General features: G+C 46.6%; 1 non-coding gene across 1 annotated transcript; it reads right to left on the reverse strand.

Annotated features, from left to right (window-relative positions):
• Positions 1–18,981: 18,981 nt before the first annotated feature.
• On the reverse strand, positions 18,982–19,057 carry Trnat-agu. The gene has a single exon. It is a non-coding gene; the product is annotated as a tRNA-Thr (tRNA).
• Positions 19,058–23,639: the final 4,582 nt, after the last annotated feature.

The following is a 23,639-nucleotide window of genomic DNA, read 5'->3' on the forward strand; positions in this document are numbered from 1 at the left end:
AATACTCAGCACTTGAGTACACCAAGCCCAGAGCTGAAGATCGCAGGGTGGTTGCTGAAGATCCCCAGCTAGTTCCGCATAGCTTATGGAGGATGTTGTTTCGAGTCCTCAGCTTTTGAGCTAAGTTAAGAAGGTGTTGTTAGAAGCATAGTGTACGATCCAGGATGACACCAAGATATTTTGGGTTCCAATTATGATGAAGAATTCTGCCTCTGAAACTTACTTCCAATTTTACGTTCGCCAACTGGTTATTTAGATGGAAGCAACACACTTCTGTTTTACTCACACTGGGTTGAAGTCTCCAGATTTTGAAGTAATTATCTAATGCAGACAGGTCATTAGCTAGAATCTCTTCTGTTGTCTTCATTTCCTGGTGTTTTACGGCTAGAGCCAGGTCATCGGCATAGCAGTATTTTCTGGACGAAGTGTCAGGTAGATCAGATAGATATAGGTTGAACAGTAAGGGTGAGAGAACTGATCCTTGAGGCAAGCCGTTGTTCAGCTTCCTCTCCTTACTTATGTTGCTTCCAGTGATTACCTGGAACTTTCGATCACTTAGCATGCTATGAAACTTAGCATGCTGTTAATCAGTCGAGCCATTGTTCTGCAGGGTCGAAGGCGGCAGTTAGATCAACAAATGCCACAGGTGTTTTCTGCTTCATTTGGTATCCTGACTCTATGAAGGATGTGAGAGACAATACTTGGCCGCAGCAGGTGCGCCCTGGTCTGAAGCCTGCCTGGTCAACTGGAACGTTCTCTAAGATAGCGCTACTTATTCTGTTATATATTAGCCTTTCAAAAAGCTTGTAGCAGCAGCTGAGTAGGGAAATGGGGCGATACTGTTTCAATATTACACACAAGATCCTTCACTACCAAGCTGGTGTCATCAGCAAACAGAAATATTTTTGAATCACCTGTAATACTAGAAGGCATATCACTTACATAAATATGAAACAGCAGTGGCCCCAGCAACGACCCTTGGGGAAAACATCAGAAAACAATCGCAGATTTCTGCTCACCGTTTCCATCACGTCGTTTATGTATATAGGGAACGGGAGCGGTCCTCTGACACGTACCCCCGGCGCTCCTGACGTGGCAGCCATTGGCGAGGAAGGGTGCCGTGTACCACGCCAGTGGAGGCCCCCAGGGGTGGGATACAGTTCCGGCGGCGGGGCGTCTGGCCATTGAAGCGAGCGGAAGGCCGGAAGCTGGCGGCTTGCAACCCGACACCGGCTTCCGTTAGGTAGGCGAGCCGTGCCGTGCCGTACCGTCCCGTCCTGCTGAGCACCGACGGCTCCAGTGTTTCGCGGTTTTTTCTCGTACTCGCCACCATTGCCCCTGTTACTAGACCATTCGCCTCTCGATCTCTCTTGTCACTACCCCGTCGCCAGATTTCTTACAATGGTGCCCACAGGCCAAAATATCTTTCTCGAAGACCTGATCTAAATTCGACTTAGTGACTCTCTGTCAAGAGATTCTTCGTGGATGATGCCTTTATACACTGGTTTAAGCATGCGCATTCAAATATGTAAACAGGCAGAATACGGCGCTGCGGTCGGCAGCGCCTATAGAAGTCAAGTGTCTGGCGCAATTGGCAGATCGGTTATTGCTGCTACAATGGCAGGCTATCGATATTTAAGTACCGGGTGATCAAAAAGCCAGTATAAATTTGAAAACCGAATAAATCACGGAATAATGTAGATAGAGAGGTACAAATTGATGCACGTGCTGGGAATGACATGGGGTTTTATTAGAAACAAAAAAATACAAACGTTCAAAAAATGTCCGACAGATTGCGCTTCATCTGTTCAGAATAGCAATAATTAGCATAACAAAGTAAGACAAAGCAAAGATGATGTTCTGGAAACATCCCCCAGGCTGTGGCTATCCTTTCTTTCAGGAGTGCTACTTCTGCAAGATTCGCAGGAGAGCTTCTGGAAAGTTTGGAAGGTAGGAGACGAGATACTGGCAGAAGTAAAGCTGTGAGGACCGGGCGTGAGTCGTGCTTCGGTAGCGCAGATGGTAGAGCACTTGCCCGCGAAAGGCAAAGGTCCCGAGTTCGAGTCTCGGTCGAGCACACAGTTTTAATCTGCCACGAAGTTTCAAAGATGATCTTCTTTACAGGAAATGCTCAATATGTCCACCGTCATTCCTCAACAACAGCTGAAGTCGAGGAATAATGTTATGAACAGCACTGTAAAGCATGTCCGGAGCTATGGTGAGGCATTGGCGTCGGATGTTGTCTTTCAACATCCCTAGAGATGACGGTCGATCACGATACACTTGCGACTTTAGGTAAGCCCAAAGCCATTAATCGCACGGATTGAGGTCTGGGGACCTGGGAGGCCAAGCATGACGAAAGTGGCGGCTGAGCACACGATCATCACCAAACGACGCGCGCAAGAGATCTTTCACGCGTCTAGCAATATGGGGTGGAGCGCCATCCTGCATAAACATCGTACGTTCCAGCAGGTGTTTATCAGCCAGGCTGGGGATGATGCGATTCTGTAACATATCGGCGTACCTCTCACCCGTCACGGTAGCAGTTTTGCTGTCCAGCGCCATCTGTCGGACATTTTGTGAACTACTTTTTTTTTGCTTCTTATAAAACCCCATGTCATTCCAAGCATGTGCGTCAATTTTTACCTCTCTATCTACATTATTCCGTGGTTTATTAAGTTTTCAAATTTATACTGACTTTTTTATCACCCTGTAAGTTTGAACGTGGTGTTATAGTCGGCGCACGAGCGATGGGACACAGCATCTCCGAGGTAGCGATGTAGTGGGGATTTTGCCGTACGACCAATTCACGAGTGTACCGTGAATATCAGGAATCTGGTAAAATATCAGATCTCCGACATCGGTGCGGCCTGAAAAAGATCCCGCAAGAACGGAAATTTAGAGAAACGGCATGCGAAGCTGACTGCAGAAAGAGTCTACTGCCGCCCAACATACATTTCCCGTAACGACCACGACGATGAGGTAATATAAATTAGGTTTCGTACGAAGGCATACAGATTGTCGTTTTTCCCTCGCCCTGTTTGCGAATGGAATAGGAAAAGATGTGACTAGTGTGAGAGGAGGAAAATATTACAGTTTAACGTCCCGTCAACGACGAGATCATTAGAGACCTTCAGTTGACTGCAACAAGAACAGATCGTAGATAGAATGACATCTCTACCATATTTATTCAGTTGGTAACATCAAATATCGGCTTTTGGCCTCATCGTAGCCGACGTCTGAATCTTCGTAGTTTAGAAATGGAATTACTGCGAATAACGAGACTGTAATGGGACTATATGAAAGCAGCTGGAACCTTTTTTTATGACTATTTCATCGCCAGCTTTAATAATCTTGAAACTTCCTAACAGATTGAAACTGTGTGCCGGACCGATACTCGAACTCGGGACCTTTGCCTTTCTCGGGCAAGTGCTGTACCAACTGGGCTACCCAAGCACGACTCACGCCCCGTCCTCGCAGCCCTAATTCCGCCAGTATCTCGTCTCCTACCTTCCAAACTTTACAGAAGCTCTCCTGCGAACCTTGCAGAACTAGCACTCCTGAAAGAAAGGATATTGCGGAGACGTGGCTTAGCCACAGCCTGGGGGATGTTTCCAGAATGAGACTTTCACTCTGCAGCGGAGTGTGCGCTGATATGAAACTTCCTGGCAGATTAAAACTGTGTGCCCGACCGAGACTCGAACTCGTGATCTTTGCCTTTCGCGGGCAAGTGCTCTACCAACTGGGCTACCCAAGCACGACTCACGCCCCGTCCTCACAGCTTTACTTCTGCCAGTATCTCGTCTCCTACCTTCCAAACTTTACAGAAGCTCTCCTGCGAACCTTGGAGACGAGGTACTGGCGGAATTAGGGCTGCGAGAACGGGGCGTGAGTCGTGCTTGGGTAGCTCAGTTGGAAGGCGGCACGGTAGCTCAGCGTGTTCGGTCAGAGAGCTGGTTGGCCTCTGTAATAAAAAAACTGAGTCGAAAGATCAACTAATGAACTTCAACGGATGTCATGTGACGTCCGCAACGACCAAACACAACGATCAACAACGAACAAACTGAAAAAAAAGTTGGTAGAGCACTTGCCCGCGAAAGGCAAAGGTCTCGAGTTCGAGTCTTGGTCCGGCACACAGTTTTAATCTGCCAGGAAGTTTCATATCAGCGCACACTCCGCTATAGAGTAAATATTCCATTCTTTAACAATCTTTCTTATGGAAGTAGTGTAGGATTTTATGATGCGGAACTTCGAGACAGCAGTAAAAACGGTCAAGCTTCCAGATGGTACACCATTACAGCGGACGAAACACGTCGCAATCGAATTATCTTACTACTCCTTCAACCAGCATTTGGATACTCCTTCTGAAGACAGAGTTTAATATTAGAGACGAGCTTCTTACATCGTAAAAAAAAGAAAAAAAAATTGCCTGACGCAAGAAGCGTCTCACATTTTGCGAAGTTTCGCTGGCAAAGTGTGTTTACTACACGACCTCCCAGAAGCTTGAAGAGATAATTTGTGATGTATGAAGTGGCCTCACATCCATGGACAAGCCTTTCCCTGATCCGCGCTTGTAATCACCTCCAGTGTGGTAGAACGAACGTAATTGGGTGGAAGACATCGAGGAAACGAATAAAATGTCGTATTGCGCATTTGAAATTTAAATGACTTAATTTAAAAGTGATCCTGTTGCTGCACCCAAAATTCCGTGTTCTACGTTTTTGTCTTCTTTTTTTCTCGGCCACTGCTAAGGAATGTGGATGAAGATGATCGGTTTTTCAGTGAGCGTAGTGGACCCCAGTTAAGTACCTTTGAAGGGATCTGTACGGCCTCAATAAAAGCTTTAAGTAGTCAGTAGCTTACGTAGGAAAGACTGCATACAAAAATGTTTTTTTTTTTCCAGATTTAAGTATTTCGCGTCACTCGTAGTACTTATGGACGAATAAAAGAAGATAAAAATTATGAGTTCGTGCTAAGAGTAGGGGCGTCATTTGAGAAGTTTGGTGCTCTGCACATTCGTGATCAGCACAGTACTGACACCCCTCTGACAAGGGAACCTCCCCATCGCACCCCCCTCAGATTTAGTTATAAGTTGGCACTGTGGATAGACCTTGAAAAACTGAACACAGATCAATTGAGAAAACAGGAAGAAGTTGTGTGGAACTATGAAAAAAATAAGCAAAATATACAAATTGAGTAGTCCATACGCAACATAAGCAACATCAAGGATAATGTGAGCTCAGCAGCGCCGTGGTCCCGTGGTTAGCGTGAGCAGCTGCCGAACGAGAGGTCGCCGGCACGGTAGCTCAGCGTGTTACGATCAAAGGTCTCGGTGAATGGGCGGGGCACTGACTACATTGTTATTTCAAGGTCAGTTCGTCAAGGTTGCCCCCTTTCGATATTTTTGTATGCAATGGCTTTGGAACCCTGTCTATATGGTCTCCGAAGACGGTTGGAGGGAGTGCCGTTGCCACAACTGACCTTTTATTGCCGCGCTTATGCTGACGATATGATGCTGGTGGCACGGACGGGCGAAGAAGTACGTACGGCGTTGGCATGGATACAGCGATATGGGATGGCGGCAGGAAGCGTGCTTAATCTACAAAAAACACGCTGCATGAATGTCGGTCGAGGATTACAACCGGGGGAGGAAGGCCCGCTCATCTTGGTTAAGACCATAAAATGCCTAGGTATTACGTTCCACACGGATGTGCAGCGAACAGCAGCGGATAACTACCGACGCATATTGAAGCTGATGCGGACAATGGTGCTGTTACAGAAATTAAGAGCGTTGGATATGATTCAGAGGGTGACCTATGTTAACGTATACCTAGCACCGAGACTCACTCACGTAGCCTTTAACGCGCACAATGGCATCACGGATACAAGCAACTTTCGGAACCTACGTGAGTGTGGGACACCTGTTTAAGATCCGATACACAACGCTTACGCTACCACCTGGAGAGGGTGGACTTGGTCTAGTGAACGTATATGAAAAGGCACGGGCGTTATTCGTCAGTACGATATTCCGACAGTGGCGAGGTCAATTTCGCAATATCTCGGGTGCGTTGGCCGATGTACTAGCGCCCACTTCAATGCTGCCCCCAGTCGATGTGGGCCATATTTCACCGAAGCTGTCACATTTCAAGTCTTTTTTTTTGGAGCTTAGCTATGTCAGAGATTCCTTCCCAACAACACGACTACCGACGACGCGAGACGTATACCAACTCTTACTGCGCCGGTGCCCCAGAAATACCCTGGAAAAGAAGCACCCAGACAAGAACTGGCGACAGATATGGCGCGTTATACGGAATGTTTACCTCCCAACGTCGGTACGCTCAACATGGTATGTGGTGATAAATAGGAAGTTCGCAACAAATCAACGGCGGCACGCGATTCATTTGGCAGACACTCCACTATGTTTAGGCTGCGCAACAGTGGACACTGATGAACATCGTTTAACATGTAGTGGGACGGCTCCAGTGTGGCACTTGGCACAACAGATATTGGCGTTCCTGTTACGCTCCGCCCCTCACACAATTTCATCAGACACACTTTTTTTCCCCCAAGAATATTATTTCCCGGTCCAAAAAACCAATGCAGTGACATGGGTGCGGGGAATGGTGGTGGGCTACGTGTATAACGAATCGGAAAAGGGCAAAATTGATTTTTGGCATTTTCTCCTGGATGGACACACGAAGCTGCAACAGCATAAGAAATATAGACAAGACTTCGCTAATTACTTGCGACTTACATTTACCGACCCGCCGGCCAGATGGGGTGTGACGGGTGAGAGATGAGATAGACGAAGAAGCCGAGATAGACATCGATCACACTTACGGACCCTTAGTTAATTTCGAGAAGACGACCCAGTCTTACACCAACGTCTGGAGAACGAGTCGATAGATGGCTCTCTTGCTCTATCGAACGTCGGGTCGTGAGCAGGTGTCGCCCCCGACACGAATTTCATTTCATTGCTACAGAAGCATGTTTCTTTTGTATTTGTACTATCCGCAAGGTCTTCATGCCTTTCATTTGGGAATTTTCAGTTTTATTCATTTCCTTAATTAATTAATTTTCTAATTAGCCACTATTTGTCAACATATGGACTTTGTAGACACTATTAAAAAAAAAAAAAGCGTGTTCGGTCAGAGAGCTGGTTCGCCTCTGCAATAAAAAAACTGAATGAAAGAATCAACAACGAACTTAAACGAATGTCATGTGAAGTCCGCAACGACCAAACACAACGATCAATAACGAACAAAATGCAAAAAAAAAGTCTTTGGTTCAAGTCTTCCCTCGAGTGAAAAGTTTACTTTCTTTATTTTCGCAAAGTTATGATCTGTCCATTCGTTCATTGACGTCTTTGTTCACTGTAATAAGTTTAGTGTCTGCGTTTTGCGACCGCACCGCAAAACAGCGCGATTAGTAGTCGAAAGGACGTGTCTCTCCAATGGGAACCGAAAACATTTGATCGTAAGGTCATAGCTCAACCGATTCCTCCAAAGGAAAACACGTCTATACATTTTATACGACACTGGTGACGGCATGTGCGTCACACGACAGGAATATATTGTCGACCCACCTAACTTGTACACTTGGCGAATGGGTAAAAAGATTCTTCTACCTTGCCCGATTTAGGTTTTCTTGTGGATGTGATAATCACTCGCATCGGACGGACAGATAATAATTGTCTGAAAATAAAAAATTAAACTTTTCACTCGAGGGAAATCTTGTACCAAGGACCTTTCGTTCCGCAGCTGCTCACGCTAACCACGGTACCACGGCGATCCTGAGCTCTTGTTATACTTGATGTTGCCTATCTTGCGCATGGACTACTCCGTTTGTATATTTTGCTTATTTTTTTCATAGTTCCACACAACTTCTTCCTGTTTTCTCGAGTGATCTGTGTTCAGTTTTTCAAGGCCTATCCACTGTGCCAACTAATAACTAAATCTGAGGGGGGGTGCGATGGGGAGATTCCCTTGAGAGTATTTACGTCGTTTGGTCGTCTGATGACGTTCTACAATGTTGTGTGTGATAATCAAAATATCCACGGGTATGCTGCCAGTCTATAGTGTCCAACGGGCACAATATTTCGGCGATCAAACATGTCGCCATCATCAGGTGAACTGACGGACTGAGCTCCTGTGAACGTGCCGGCACGGAGATCCGTACGCTATGGCTGCTCAGAGGGAACTGGGTTCGGTCGCGGCGGCGGCCGATTTAAATACCCTCCGCCCGCGGCGCGCTCCCTCCGCCGTCCGCGCCCAGCGCCACGGTCGCGCGGTGGAACAGATTGCGACGGCGTCTGAGATGACGTCGGTGTGATGGCTCTGTCCACAGTGGTCGTCACAACTATACGTCTGCTCGATTTACTCTTGATTAACCCGATCGCTGGTTCCCAAGCCTTGCTAAGATTATAGCCACAGTCACGGTTTATGAGGTCGTCATTGGTGCGAATTTCGATGGCCTCTCTAACAACGCTGTCCCAGTATCTCGACGTCTGTACCAGAATCCTCGTGCGGTCATACTCCATGGCGTGATTTTCCGACAAACAATGTTCAGCGACCGCCGACTTGCTCGGATACATCAGTCGAGTGTGCCTCTGGTGTTCACGGCATCGATCTTCGACGGTACGCATCGTCTGACCAATATACGACTTGCCACATTGACACGGAATCTGGTACACGCCGGCCTTCCTCAAACCGAGGTCATCTTTGGCGCTCCCCACCAGTGCACGAGTTTTATTTGGAGGACAAAACACAGTTCCGACCCGGTGTTTCTTCAGAATGCGGGCGATTTTCCCCGAGAGTGCGCCTGTGTATGGAATAAATGCAGTGCCTACCTCCTCCCTCGTGACTTCATCCATCTCAACAGGTTGTGCTGCAGTGGTTGGGCGGAGAGCACGTTGAATCTGCCACTCTGAGTACCCATTTTTTTCGAAATACAGTTCTCAGATGTTCCAATTCCTGGGGTAGACTCTCTGCGTCAGAGATAGTGCGCGCCCTATGTACTAGAGTTTTAAGTACCCCATTCCTCTGTGAAGGGTGGTGGCAGCTGTCTGCATGCAAATACAGATCAGTGTGCGTAGCCTTCCGATACACCCCATGACCTAGGGTGCCGTCAGCCCTTCTCTTGACCAAGACGTCAAGGAAAGGTAATTTACCCTCTGTTTCAGTCTCCATAGTGAATTTGATGTTGGGGTGTATGGAGTTTAGATGTGTAAGGAAGTCAAGGAGTTTATCCATACCATGTGGCCAGATGACGAACGTGTCGTCCACGTAACGGAAAAAGCAAGTAGGTTTCCATACGGATGACGACAGGGCTTCCTCCTCGAAGTTCTCCATGTACAAATTCGCTACCACCGGTGAGAGTGGGCTACCCATGGCGACTCCCTCCGTTTGTTCGTAGTATTCTCCATTAAAAAGAAAATACGTGGAAGTCAAGACATGCCTAAAAAGTTCAGTGGTCTTCTCGTCAAACTTCTGACTAATCAATTCTAGTGACTCTCGCAGGGGTACCCTCGTAAACAAGGAAACGACGTCAAAACTCACCATGATATCTGACTCATCCAACCTGAAGCTATCAAGGCGTTTAACAAAATCCACGGAATTACGGATGTGATGAGGGCATTTACCCACATAAGGACTTAATATTCCCGTCAGGTATTTGGCCAACAAATATGTAGGTGCCCTGATGCTGCTGACAATGGGGCGTAATGGTACCCCCTCTTTGTGAACCTTCGGGAGTCCATATAGTCTAGGCGGTACCGGACCTTGGGGTGTGTGATAGTTTGCATCTGTGATAAAAATTGCACAGTGAAGCGGCAGAAAAAAGAGTAATTTGGTTAGTATGCATTATAATTACAGATGGGCTGCCGGTAACTTCACTCCTTCTGTGCGCAGAACGACGACTCCGAAGTCGTTGCAGAGAGAGCTGTGAAATTATTTCATCTTTACCGTGCCCTTTACTCAGTCGCTATAGAAAGGGCTCCTCCAGCGGCAACAAAACGAACGCGAGAAGTTCCTGAAACAAAATGTTGCTGTAAATACGAGGTTTGGAGCTTTAATAGTGGCAACTATTTATTTACAGCTCGTACAAAATAGATACGTGTTTCAAAGTTTTACTGACCTTCAAAGTAGTCACCAGCATTGTGTATAACCCGTTGCCAGCGATGTGGAAGTCGTAGGATGCTCTTAGCAGTGCCAGTTGTGTTGACAGTTCGAGCGGCGCTGTCTATTGCCCGACGAATATGTCGCAGTTCTGAAGCGGATGCTGTGAAGTGTTTACTTCAGTTTAGAAATCGAGTTGAACTCACGAGGGCTTAAGTCAGGGGAGTGCAATAGGCGGTATAGCACTTAGCAGCCCCACCAGTCAAACAAATCAGTAACAGCTTGCACTGTACGTGCTTGAGCATTGTCCTGCAAAATGATGGTCAGGTCCTGCAGAAAGTGTCATCACTTCTTTCTCTATGCTGTTCATTTTTGGAACACAGCCAACGACCAGCTTAGAGACAGAACTGCTGACACTTTCTGCGGGACAATGCTCAAGCATGTACAGTGCAAGCTGTTACTGATTTGTTTGACTGGTGGGGCTGCTAAGTGCTATACTACCTACTGCACTCCCCTGACTTAAGCCCTCGTGAGTTCAACTCGATTTCTAAACTGAAGGAAACACTTCACGGCATTCACTTCAGAACTGCTACAGTTTCGTCGGCCACCACGTCGCGCCGCTCGAATTGTCAACATAACTGGCACTGCTAAGAGTATCCTACGACTTCCACATCGCTAGCAACAGGTTATACACAATGCTGGTGACTACTTTGAAGGTCAGTAAAACTTTGAAACATGTATATATTTTGTATGAGCTATAAAAGAATAGTTTCCACTATTAAAGTTACAACCCTCGTATGTCAAAACGAGAGGTAATTCGCTCTGCGTGGTATTTAAAATAAGAACCACCTACTGTTGCACAAATTATGGGGCATTGTGAAACGCAACTGCAGTAACCAATGCTGTTATGTTGGTCTGATGACATCCCCTCCCAATCAAATTGTAGGGTGTATTATTCCTCTCCAGAAGTCAGTTGGCGCCGACGCTACAGCCTGAATTACCAATATTGACCCCACTTAACCACGCTAACAATGAAACGACAGATGTTTACTATTAGGACTCCGCTTCTCGTATTGCGCATGCGTACTGGCCACTTTCCTATTACGACGGTTCTCGCCCCGCTGACAACGGGTAGTAGACGTTTTTACCTGTCTATCGCGATGTCAGTAGTAAGCAGTGGCTCCCGGGTTTTGGCAACAATTTCTGTATAGTGATTTCAGTAGCAGGCATTGATTCCAGTGTAACACAACTCTATTTAGTCATAGGACTTACACTGCAAGGAATTTACAATGTCAGATCACAGATATGAACATCAGATCAAAGACATAATTTATATCTGTTTGTGTATATCAATTCGTAACAGAGGCGTTTTTATGGACGCATAATAAAGGGGAGTGGCTATGATGTCATAAATGTGAAGCTGACGTCCGTCGAGTCAAAAAAAAAAAAAAAATTGTTCAAATGTGTGTGAAATCTTATGGGACTGCTAAGGCCATCAGTCCCTAAGCCTACACACTACTTAACCTAAATTATCCTCGGGACAAACACACACACCCATGCCCGAGGGAGGACTCGAACCTCCGCCGGGACCAGCCACTCCGTCATGACAGTTGCCCTAAACATTAGTATCTGGTGGAAGTGTTTTGTCATTTACAAGTGTACTAATCAATCTAATTTTAAGTGTAAAGTTGTCGTACAAGCAATATTATCTTCTATACACATGGTTATTGATTGCGCTGTTTACTTTTACTGTAGTGGTTGTATTTCTGTCATTTGACTTTATATTTCCTGTCAGTCCAATTCGAAAACCTCTCTGCCAAAATACTGTAAGAAGGAAAGATTGGAAACCAACCAAACGTAGCAAAATATGTTCTCAGCTCTTTTGTGAAGAGGTCATCGACTGAACATCAGTTTCGTATATCCGTGTTAAGGAAAATGCTGGATTACGGAAGGAGCCTTTCCACGTCAACGTACTTTTTTCTTCTTGGTTATTCGAAACTTGTAACGAAAATAAAGTTACATTAGCGAAGCGAAATGCGTCGTATTACTGGACAAAATACGCATTTAACACCGGATAAACGTATGAGAATGCGTTCTTCACGCTGTTATTCACGAAAGCACTGTAACATTTGCTATTTAAACAACTGCTACGTGTACGGAAATTAAGAACAAGAAACGACATTGAACAACAGTTGACTAATGCTTTGGGGCATCTAACATGGCGGCGCCGGCTTCAGAGCTACGTACTGTGAAAGTCGGCAGCGCCATCTCCCTTATTATACACTGAAGCGCCAAAGAAACTGGTATAGGCATGCATGTTCAAATATAGGGGCAGAATAAGGCGCTGCGGTCGGCAACACCTCTGTAAGACAACAAGCGTCTTGCGTAGTTGTTCGATCGGTTACTGCTGCTACAATGGCAGGTTATCGAGATTTAAGTGAGTTTGAAACTGGTGCTACAGAGGGCGCACGAGCGATGGGACACAGCATCTCCGAGGTAGCGATGAAGTCGGGGTTTTCCCGTACGACCATTTCGCGAGTGTGCCGTGAATATCAGGAATCCGGTAAAACATCAAATCCTCGGGATCGCTGCGGCCGGAAAAAGATCCTGCAAGAACGGGACCAATGACGACGGGAAAGAACCGTGCAACTTGACAGAAGTGCAACCCTTGCGCAAATTGCTGCATATTTGAATGTTGGGCAATCAACAAGTGTCAGCGTGCGGACCATTCAACGAAACATCATCGATATGGGCTTTCGGAGCCGAAGGCCCACTCGTGTACCCTTGATGACTGCACGATACAAAGCTTTACGCCTCGCCTGGGCCCGTCAATACCGACATTGGAGTTTTGATGACTGGAAGCATGTTGCCTGGTCGAATGAGTCTCGTTTCAAATTGTATCGAGCGGATAGACGTGTACGGGTATGGCCGGCCGAAGTGGCCGAGCGGTTCTAGGCGCTACAGTCTGGAACCGCGCGACCGCTACGGTCGCAGGTTCGAATCCTGCCTCGGGCATGGACGTGTGTGATGTCCTTAGGTTAGTTAGGTTTAAGTAGTTCTAAGTTCTAGGGGACTGATGACCTCAGAAGTTAAGTCCCATAGTGCTCAGAGCCATTTGAACCATTTTGTGCGGGTATGGAGACAACGTCATGAATCCATGGACCCTGCATGTGAGCAGGGGACTGTTCAAGCTAGTGGAGGCTCTGTAATGGTGTGGGGCGCGTGCAGTTGAAGTGATATGGGATCCCTGATACGTCTAGATACTAGTCTGACAGGTGATACGTAAGCATTCTGTCTGATCACCTACACCCATTCATGTCCATTGTGCGTTCCGAAGGACTTGGGCAATTCCAGCAGGCCAATACAACCCGCCATACGTCCATAAATACTACAGACTGGCTCCAGGAACACTCTTCTGAGTTTAAACTCTTCCGCTGGCCGCCAAACTCCTCAGACATGAACATTATTCAGCATATCTGAACGTACTGTTCAGAAGAGATCTCCACCCCCTCGTACTCTTACGGATTTATGGAGAGTCCTGCAGGATTCATAGTGTCAGTTCCCTCCAGCACCACCTTAGACATTTGTCGAGTCCATGTCACGTTGTGTTGCGGCACTTGTGCGTGCTCGCGGAGGCCCCACACGATATTAGGTAGATGTAGCAGTATCTTTGGCTCTTCTGTGCCTTCATGCGCGTATTAGTACTCTTATGTTGATTTATGGGCAGCTTTGCTGCAAAAGTAGCTGTAAGCGTACTCTCGAACAGATGTAGGGTATTAACTGCTGTGTTCTCGTGTAACTACTTTGCGTGTGACTCAAATCTTGACATTTTCAGGCACGTATAAAGGATGGCACTTAAAAATCTGCAGGAAAAATTATGAGTGGCGTCGATTGGACGCGATTAAGCGTCACCGGAAGTGGTCTGCGCCTCTTTTTGCGTTATGCTAGCAGCTGCGAAGCATCGTCTCGCGCCGGGCACAAGAATGCGGCAGCACGAGGAGATTTTATCCGCAGATGGCCGGCGTTGTCTGACGGGGTCTCCGCGGCCGCCGCGTGTGTCTAACAAGGTTAGTGCGGAGCCAAGAGGCATTCCGTTTGCGGTCCAGTTAGCGGACTGCGCCGTATGGAAGAGCGGGAGATTATGCAAGGACGAAGAGAGCGCGGAGGTGAACGACCTCTAGCTCACTACAACTGTGCCTTCCGTTCCAGATTTATTAGTAGCGTTTGGACTTGAGATAAAAGAGCTCTTGCTACTAATTCAGAGTTGTATTCAATTAGTAAATTCAGTATGTCAGTAAGAATATCAGGTTCTTTATTCTTAAGTAAATAATAAAACCCTGGTAAGGCCAAACTAAACAAAGGAGTTGTTTCCGAGTTTGAAAAGCAACGTTCGGATGTGATAAGATACTTCTGTTTAGTGAAGCAACAACAGTCGTATTCTCGTACATCTTTTAAGCAATTATTCTCAAGAAACAGAGTATGAAGCATCTTCTGCGACTTAGAGACCTGGCAAATGCTGACCTAGCGGAAGAAATTCACGTTTTAACATCTCGTCGACATGTGGGTACACAGAGGCTGGGCGCCTGTTTAGGTCGAGAAAAGAAATCAGCCGTACACTATCAAACGACTGATTTATTTACCGAGACTTTGGTGAATACAGAGGTTTCTCTCCAACATAACAATATACTCGGAACCTAATACAGTGAGTATTATATGCAGTCTCTTCGACATGTTCCTCAGGTACATCGATCTTGCGTACTCTCCCCTCCTGCTCGAAATCTGCTCGTTGTCATCTATGCGTTTTGGAGCCAGGTAGTCATCAGTCGTTTTGTTCTTCTTCTGCCTCCTCCGCCCCTCCCACCTCTCTTCCCAATATCGCACGCCAGTATTATTTTTGGTGTTCTTCTTTCCTGCAGCTTTCTACTTGCCCGTGCCATATATATTGTTACTGAAACTTTTTGGCAGACTAAAGCTATGTACTAGATTGGATCTCGAATCAGATACCTTGCCTTTTGCAGGAGTTTCTGTTACCAACTGAGCTTTCCAAGCACAGCTCAGTTTCAAATATGCCGTGACATTTTCCGTAAAAGGTAAGTGGTTTTTTTTTTTTTTTTTTTTTTTTTTTGTTTTGTTTTAGTCCCCACTCTTCTGACCGGTTTGATGCGACCGGCCACGAATTCCACCTGTACCAACCTCTTCATCTCAGAGTAGCGCTTGCAACCTACGTTCTAAATTATGTGCCAGATGTATTCCAGTCTGATAATATTCGTCTCGGGGGTGCAGCCGACACAATATTTCCGCGGTCCAACTGGCCGCCATCTTCAGGTGAGAGTGCTGGTACACGATCTCGCCGGAACTGATTTCTCAGCAAAGCGGCGGCCCCTATATAGGCCGCAGAACCCACAACGCGTGCGCGAGAAGGTGCCGTAACTGCCCTCTAGCGCAAGTAAACATACCGCGCCGCCAGCGGTGGAAACAGGCGAAATCGAGATACCGCTATCAAAAATTAAAAATTTAAAAATTTTATTCCGACGATCGAAACACAGACGGTTGTTTTTTAATATCTGATAACACCGGGTTCCAAGTCTTACTTAAAGATAACCCTTGTCTCTATTACTAAGATAACGGTCTGTGTTTCGATCGTCGGAATAATTTTTAAATTTTTAATTTTTGATAGCGGTATGTCGATTTCGCCTGTTTCCACCACTGGCGGCGCGGTATGTTTACTTGCGCTAGAGGGCAGTTAAAAAACGGCACCTTCTCGCGCACGCGTTGTGGGCCTTCTGCGGCCTAAATAGGGGCCGCCGCTTTGCTGAGAAATCAGTTCCGGCGAGATCGGGTACCAGCACTCTCGCCTGAAGATGGCGGCCAGTTGGACCGCGGAAATATTGTGTCATGAAGACGTTATGATCCGGCTGCACACCCGAGAAGAATATTATCAATTATTATGCCGGGAAAGTCTTCGTAGTCATATTCCTGTCCGTCTTCCTCTGCAGTTTTTACCCTCTACACCTCCCTCTAGTACGATGGAAGTCATTTCCTGATGTTTTATCATATGTCCTATCATCCTTACCCTTCTTCTTGTTTGTGCTTTCCACGTATTCCTTTCCTCTCCGATTCTGCGCAAAATCGCCTCATTCCTTACCTTATTAGTCCACCTAGTTTTCAACCCTACCCCCATGAACCAAGGACCTTGCCGTTGGTGGGGAAGCTTGCGTGCCTCAGCGATACAGATAGCCGTACCGTAGGTGCAACCACAACGGAGGGGTATCTGTTGAGAGGGCAAACAAACGTGTGGTTCCTGAAGAGGGGCAGCAGCCTTTTCAGTAGTTGCAGGGGCAACTGTCTGGATGATTGACTGGTCTGGCCTTGTAACACTAACCAAAACGGCCTTACTGTGCTGGTACTGCGAACGGCCGAAAGCAAGGGGAAACTACAGCCGTAATTTTTCCCGAGGGCATGCAGCTTTACTGTATGAGAGCTGCATCAAACCAGTCTCAGGACTGAAGACAACAACAACAACAGTTTTCAACAATCTTCTGTAGCACCACATCTCCAATGCAGCTGCTACTGCATTCGAATCCTGTTCCGGTCACAGTTTAAACCTGCTGGCAAGTCTCAAAACTTCGCACACTCCCCTGGAGAGTGAAAAATACTTTCTGGATCCTCATTAATTTTTTTTTTTTTTTTTTTTGGAGGAGGAGACTATTTTCCTCTCATCAGTGTATTTGACGGTTACTACGACTGGAGAAAGTCTCTACAATTCTAATGTGTAGCAAGGAGCAATTAGATGCGTTTAAATTGTTAGCATCGGTTTGGGAAATCCATTACGCCAAACAATCCTATTATAAATTGATCTATGTTTCGTTTATCCCATGATGAGCAACAGCATCTTCTTAAGCTCTTGGGTTAAAACTAGACCGGTGGTAACGGGTCCAGACTTAGCTCTTTGTGAGAGACATCTAGATAGAGCACAGCGCTATTGTTGGGAATAGAGATCTTATCTCATGTCGCCCTAATTATATAGGCAAGTGCCTTACGTTCCTTCACGATTTGATTGCAGAGTTCAAGTCTGTAATCTATTTACGCTGGAGAGGATATGCGTGACAGAAGATACAAACTTATAGGTTAATCTTTTCCCTACCCCTATAGTTTATTTATGTTGCTCGTACGTTGTTGAAATGTAGCTGGGTTGTCGGTCTTCAAAATAAACAACATGACACCAAGTATTTCTTGAATAGCTTGTACAACTGTTCAAGAAATACTTGACTTGGTGTTTATTTTAAAGTCCAGCCACGGTGAAAAACAGAGGTATCCTAGTCAAAATAAGGACAACCTATACGGAAGATTATCATTAAAACAGATGTTTCGTATGTAGATCCCGGTAAAGCTAGAATAAATTCGTCTATTTGACGATCTGAATATTTTGGGCACGATTCGTGGTAAACGTCACTATACTCTTACCGGCGTTACACTGTTCTACACCAAGAACTAGCCGTATTAAATCCAACGCATTACAGATCGCGGATGCCTTCGCTACCCCACGTAATTCGCTGTGTTCCAGCGATGATACAGCTGTTCTCGCAGCAGCGTTTGTCTGTTTTCCTCTTTTCGTTCCGGCGGCCTGCACTCCCAGATGATCCACGCTGATGCCAGAGAAGAAGAAACCCGCGCAGCAGCAGTAAAGAGGACTCGGAGCAACAGTTCCGCACGGCCTCTCCGCGTAATGACGGCTTCTGCAGCCGCTCACTGTGGGAGGAGAGATTATCAATTTCCTGCCCCGTCTGCGTGAAAGTTCTCTCAGGAATGCGGCCGCCCACGACGGAGGTTTTGTCGGCAAACGGCTGCTGCGAGGGCTCTTCACCCACGCAGCACGCGCTGACAGCATCTAAACAGAGGTACCCGTCAGAACAGGAGAAAAGTCGTGCCAAGCGATGGCGCCTTTTTAGCTAGCCTCACTTCCGACTGCTCCTCACGAATTTCAATCTTTTCTGTAGCTGATGCGCTAAAATATAGTTGTTACACATTAAATGTCCAAAGGAACTTTATTCAGAATAACACAGGCACTGCAATATCGTATTTAGCTATGGGCGTATGGCCACACAGTGGCCCACTACTCTAACCTGCACAAGGCTCTTCCTGTCTGCAGAATTACTGCATCCATTTCAAAAGCATCTATCCTCTTCATATCTGAACTTTATCGCCAACGTTTCACTTTCGTACAAGGCCACACTCCAGTGAAAAATCTTCACAAAAGACGTCCAAACATTATTTATATATTAATTTTTTAATAAATTTCTCTTTTTCAGAAACACTTTTGTTGCTGTTATCGATCCGCATTTTACGTGCTTTCTGCCTCGGCCATCGTCAGCTATTTTGGCTCCCAAATAGCAAAACTGCGCTGAAATTTCGGAAATTCGCCGTTTCTGAGGTGCTGAATTTTAGTCGTTGTGTGGACAAGCTTAATGTTCATAATTCGGTACCTTGTCGGTCCTGAGTATTTTTCTGCTACTAAACGAAGACTTTCACGTGTCGTAAGATTTCAAAAACAGCGAATAAGTTAACTTACAGTAGGATTCGATCTGCACGGCATATTTATTTATAAATGAGTAGGTGAACCGATTTTCCAATCGACAGAGGGATATACCATCTCCAAGTGAACGACGTCTAGTAGAGAACTAGCCCAGATTAATTTCAGGCTCATCCCCGACTTTTTTAGGGATTGATTTTAATGGGCCTTCTCCTTTTTTGTCGTCGGTCTTCTATGTAAATTGAAGGTCGAGAGGATAAGAAAGGAAAGGGAAGGGATCACTGCTATTAGCTGCATCGGGACATTACGCGGAATCAGAGGCGACGAGTGAAAATGTGTACGCACCGGGATTCGAACCCGGGACCTCTTGCTTACTAGGCAGGTGCGTTAACCACTGCGCTATCTGGGACACAGCATCATCGTACCTGCGCGGACTACCTCGACATGCCTCACGGCCAATTCCCATTCCCATCGAGCGCCACCTATCGGCGGTCTCTGTCCGTTTCCTCCATGTTCGCTCTCAGATTCCCACAGGAGGCCGGTCTTACTTTTGCATCAGCACTGAAGATGGTGGATCCATTGCCCAGCTACTCCAATCAAATTATATAACTGCGTGGTGTCTGTTCTTTCGGACTTGTCTGGAGGAACAGAGACCACGAATTCATATAATCATCAGTCTTCTAATTGACTTGATGCAGCTCGCCACCATTTCATCTACATGCCACTCACGTTACCACAGTGTAACACACAGATACAACGTTCTCAGTTGAAGCTATCTGATCAAAACTACTCGAACACTTCTATGTAATGCTTAATTGGCCACTAGATGTCAGGCGAGGCGGTCCCACCAGTATAAAAGAGGCGGAAGCGGTGGGAGTGGGTGGTGGAGGGGGGGGGGGGGGGGAGGGAGTTGTCGCGTAAGTAGAGAAGCAGTAACAGCAGTGTGGATAGGGCAGAAGAGATCAGTCCCTTTTCACGTGGACTTTTCAGTGAGCGTCAACTGAGTAACAGATTCATCAGGAACATTTAAACCGTTCCACAGCTGCCCAAGTCTACTACAGGTGATGTGATTGTGAAGTGGAAACGCGAAGAAACATCCGCAGCTAAACTAACACCAGCCAGGCATCATATATTTACGGAGAGGGACCGTCAAACCGTTGTGGAGACTGGCTGTGAAAAGTCGCGTGAAATCAGCAGAATGAATCGTTCCTGAGTTACAAAGTGCTAGCAGCCGTCCAGCAAGCAGCAAGGACAAAGACCTTGCGTAGGGAGTTAAAAAGAATGGGGTACAACGGTCAAGTAGCTCTTCGTAAATCACACATTTCTGCAGCTAACTACAGCGTGCACACTCCTATTCAAACGTCACTACAGTTATTCGGATTTAGGTTATGAAACGTTCGATATGCCTGCCATCATTGGCGATGATGTGGCTCAGACGAACAGCGAAATTCTGCATGACCCGCTGAAGTGTCGGAACATCCATGCTGCCGATATGACTTCTTGAATGGTTGTTTTCAGCTCAACAATGGTTTTGGGGTTATTACTGTACACATTGTCTTTAATATAGTACCACAAAGAGGAGTCGCATGTGTTCAGATCCGGAGAATATGGCGGCAAATCGAGGCGCATGCCAGTGGCCTCTGGGTACCTCAGAGCCAGCATGCGGCCCCCCAAAGTGCTCCTCCAGGACATCAAACACTCTCCTGCTTCGATGGGGTCGAGCTCCGTCTTGGATGGACCACATCTTGCCAAAATCAGAGTCACTTTGGGCAATGGGGATGACATCACCTCCCAAAACCTTCACGTACCGTTCGGTAGTCACCGTTCCATCAAGCAATATCGCGCCGATTATTCCGTGACTGGACGTTACGCACCACACAGTCACCCGCTGAGGGTGAAGAGACTTCTCGATCGCGAAATGCGGATTCTCAGTCCCCAAAGGCGCAAATTTTGCTTATTGACGAACCCATCCAAATGAAAGTGGGCTTCGTCGGTAAACTAAACCATATATACCATACAAATTTCCATCATGCGCCGCTACCAACCGTGCTGTTTGAACGTCCCAGCGCAAACTGTTCAGAAGTTATGACAATTTTGTTTCATATGTTCAGTAATTGTCACCCTGTATACACTAGAGGAACAGTTCGCAGACGACCACGTTTATATCAGCGTGACAATGTACCCTATCAAAAAGTAGCAACTGTGGGGCAACGGTTTGTGGACAATAACATTCCTGAAATTGACTGCCCTGTCCAGAGTCTAAACCTGAACTCAGTGAGACAAATTTCATCTACACTGGCGCTAATCGCATAGGCACACAAACACACACGACACAGATCTGTGAGTCCACGGTATTGGTGATAAGTTGAGAAAACCGTCCCGAAACACGTGTGCAACAAAACACCACTGTTTCCTGCGCATGTACCCCGACATCAATATGGAATATGATCACCATGCACACGTACAAAGGCCGCACAACGGGTTGGCTGGCATACTCTGGATCACGTGGTCGAGCAGCTGCTGGGGTATAGCCTCCCATTCTTGCACCAGTGCTTGTCGGAGCTTCTGAAGTGTCGTAGGGGTTTGAAGACGTGCAGCGATACGTGGACCGAGAGCATCCCAGATGTGCTCGATGGGTTTTAGGTCTGGAGAACAGGCAGGCCACTCAATTCGCATGATATACTCCTCCACGATGGCAGCTCGGTGGGGCCGTGCGTTATCATCCATCAGGAGGAAGGTGGGACCGACTGCACCCCTGAAAAGGTGGACATACTGGTGGATAATGATGTCCCGATACACCTGACCTGTTACGGTTCCTCTGTCAAAGACATGCGGGGGTGTACGTGCACCAATCATAATCTCACCCCACACTACCGAACCACGACCTCCATACAGGTCCCTTTCAAGGACATTAAGGGGTTGGTATCTGGATCCTGGTTCACGCTAGATGAAAACCCGGTGAGAATCACTGTTCAGACTATACCTGGACTCGTCCGTGAACATAACCTGGGACCACTGTACCAGTGACCGTGTACTGTGTTCTTGACACAAGGTTTTACGGGCTCTCCTGTGACCACGGGTCAGTGGAATGCACCTTGCAGTTATCCGGGCGAATAAACCATGACTTTTCAGTCGTCTGTAGACCGTGTGTCTGGAGACAACTGTTCCAGTGGCTGCGGTAAGGTCCCGAACAAGGCTAGCTGCAGTACTCCGTGGCCGTCTGCGGGCACTGATGGTGAGATATCGGTCTTCTTGTGGTGTTGTACACTGTGGGCGTCCCATACTGTAGGGCCTGGACACGTTGCCTGTCTGCGGGAATCGTTGCCATAATCTTGAGATCACACTTTGTGGCACACGCAGGGCCCGTGCTACGACCTGCTGTGTTTGATCAGCCTCCAGTTACCCTAGTATTCTACACCTCATAACGTCATCGATATGTATTCCTTGAGCCATTTTCAACACACAGTCACCATTAGCACGTCTGAAAACGTCTGCACACTTACTAGCTGCACTGTACTCTGACAAGCACCAACACACCTCTGCGTATGTGGACTGCTACCCGCGCCACCTTGCGACGACCGCAGGTCAAATGCACCGCATGGTCATACCCTTACGTGATTTAAACCCGCAAACCGCCCACAAGAGCTTTGTTTCACCATGTATCAGCATTATCCTTAATTTATGAGCATGAGTGTTCATCTGCATATACGTACATACAAGTGCTTTTGACAAATTATCGATACTTCCCAAAAAAAATTTCGATACATATCGGCGATATCTTTTCCGACGATCTACTATATCAAAATGGCAATATCGTGTACCGATATTTTTTATTTTATGTTACACTTTATTCACAATTTTCGATAAATACTTGAAGTTGTTCTTTTGAAATTGTAGTAGAACATAATTTTACTTTCACTGTGTGAAGGAGTGTTACTACTTTTTGAGCTTTCGTGACGTCCCATCTTTCTCTTTGACTGTGTGAAGCAATTACATGTGACACAAAAGAATAACTCCGAGTGCACTTTGCGGGGGGGGGGGGGGGGGGGTGAATGGAATAACGAGATTTCCGGTGTGAAGAAATAGCAGACCAGTTGCGTTAAGAAATAATTTCTAACGCTTCTAGTGTGCTACTTCTTCACATCGGCATTCTTCAAAAACAGTTGCTGAAGATGATGAACAAAAGCATAATGACGAGACTAGTCCTTGCGATGGGCGGAGACGTGTGAGAGGAAATGCTGGCGTAGTTGGCGCTTCCAACGGTAGCAACGACGTTTAGCTTCACCACACAATTTTGACACTACAGCTGCTAGGTCTATGGCGTGTGCGGAAATGAAAAACCGGGGAAGTCGACATGACCTGTTACGGACAAATCCGAACGACGGAGCTATGCGACACCTTTCATTGTGCCACTTACATGCAGTTACCATCGTTAGCAAATTGGTCATCGCCAAGCGTGAACTATATTTTTACTGTCGCTACATCGATACTTTTTTTCTCTTTAGGTCGAGGTCCGATAACGATATCTCTTTAAACATCGATATGTCAGACCCGATATTTCTAAAAATATCAACAGTTCTAGTTCGTAGTAAGGGATCTTAAAGGGATGAGTAGTAGCAGTCACTACTGGGCACATTGCCGCTTGATACTTCATAGACCCGTCCTCGGAACCATCTCTCAGTAGGCAGCAGGCTCGTTACTGCTGTCTTCTCGCTGCTTCCAAACACGCCGTGTCACTGGCGACCACTCTGTTCTCCAGCCAGGGCGAGAGGCTGGTGTAAGTCGGCGGGACTTCCCGTTACGCGTCCGCTTCTATTTACGGAGGCGCTTGTGACTAATAACTCGGCCGTCATTCTTTTCGTGGCAAGTGGCGCCTTCAGCGTCTCCGGCGTTTGTGTTCCCTTTTGTTCGGTTTCGGTCTCAACCTCAGAGCGCGGGTCCGGCAAGCGTGCTTCCCTGGTGAAGTAGAGAACCGTGCCTCTCATACGTTCAGC

Source organism: Schistocerca piceifrons, chromosome 1 (assembly GCF_021461385.2).
Source record: "Schistocerca piceifrons isolate TAMUIC-IGC-003096 chromosome 1, iqSchPice1.1, whole genome shotgun sequence".
Lineage (NCBI taxonomy): Eukaryota > Metazoa > Arthropoda > Insecta > Orthoptera > Acrididae > Schistocerca > Schistocerca piceifrons.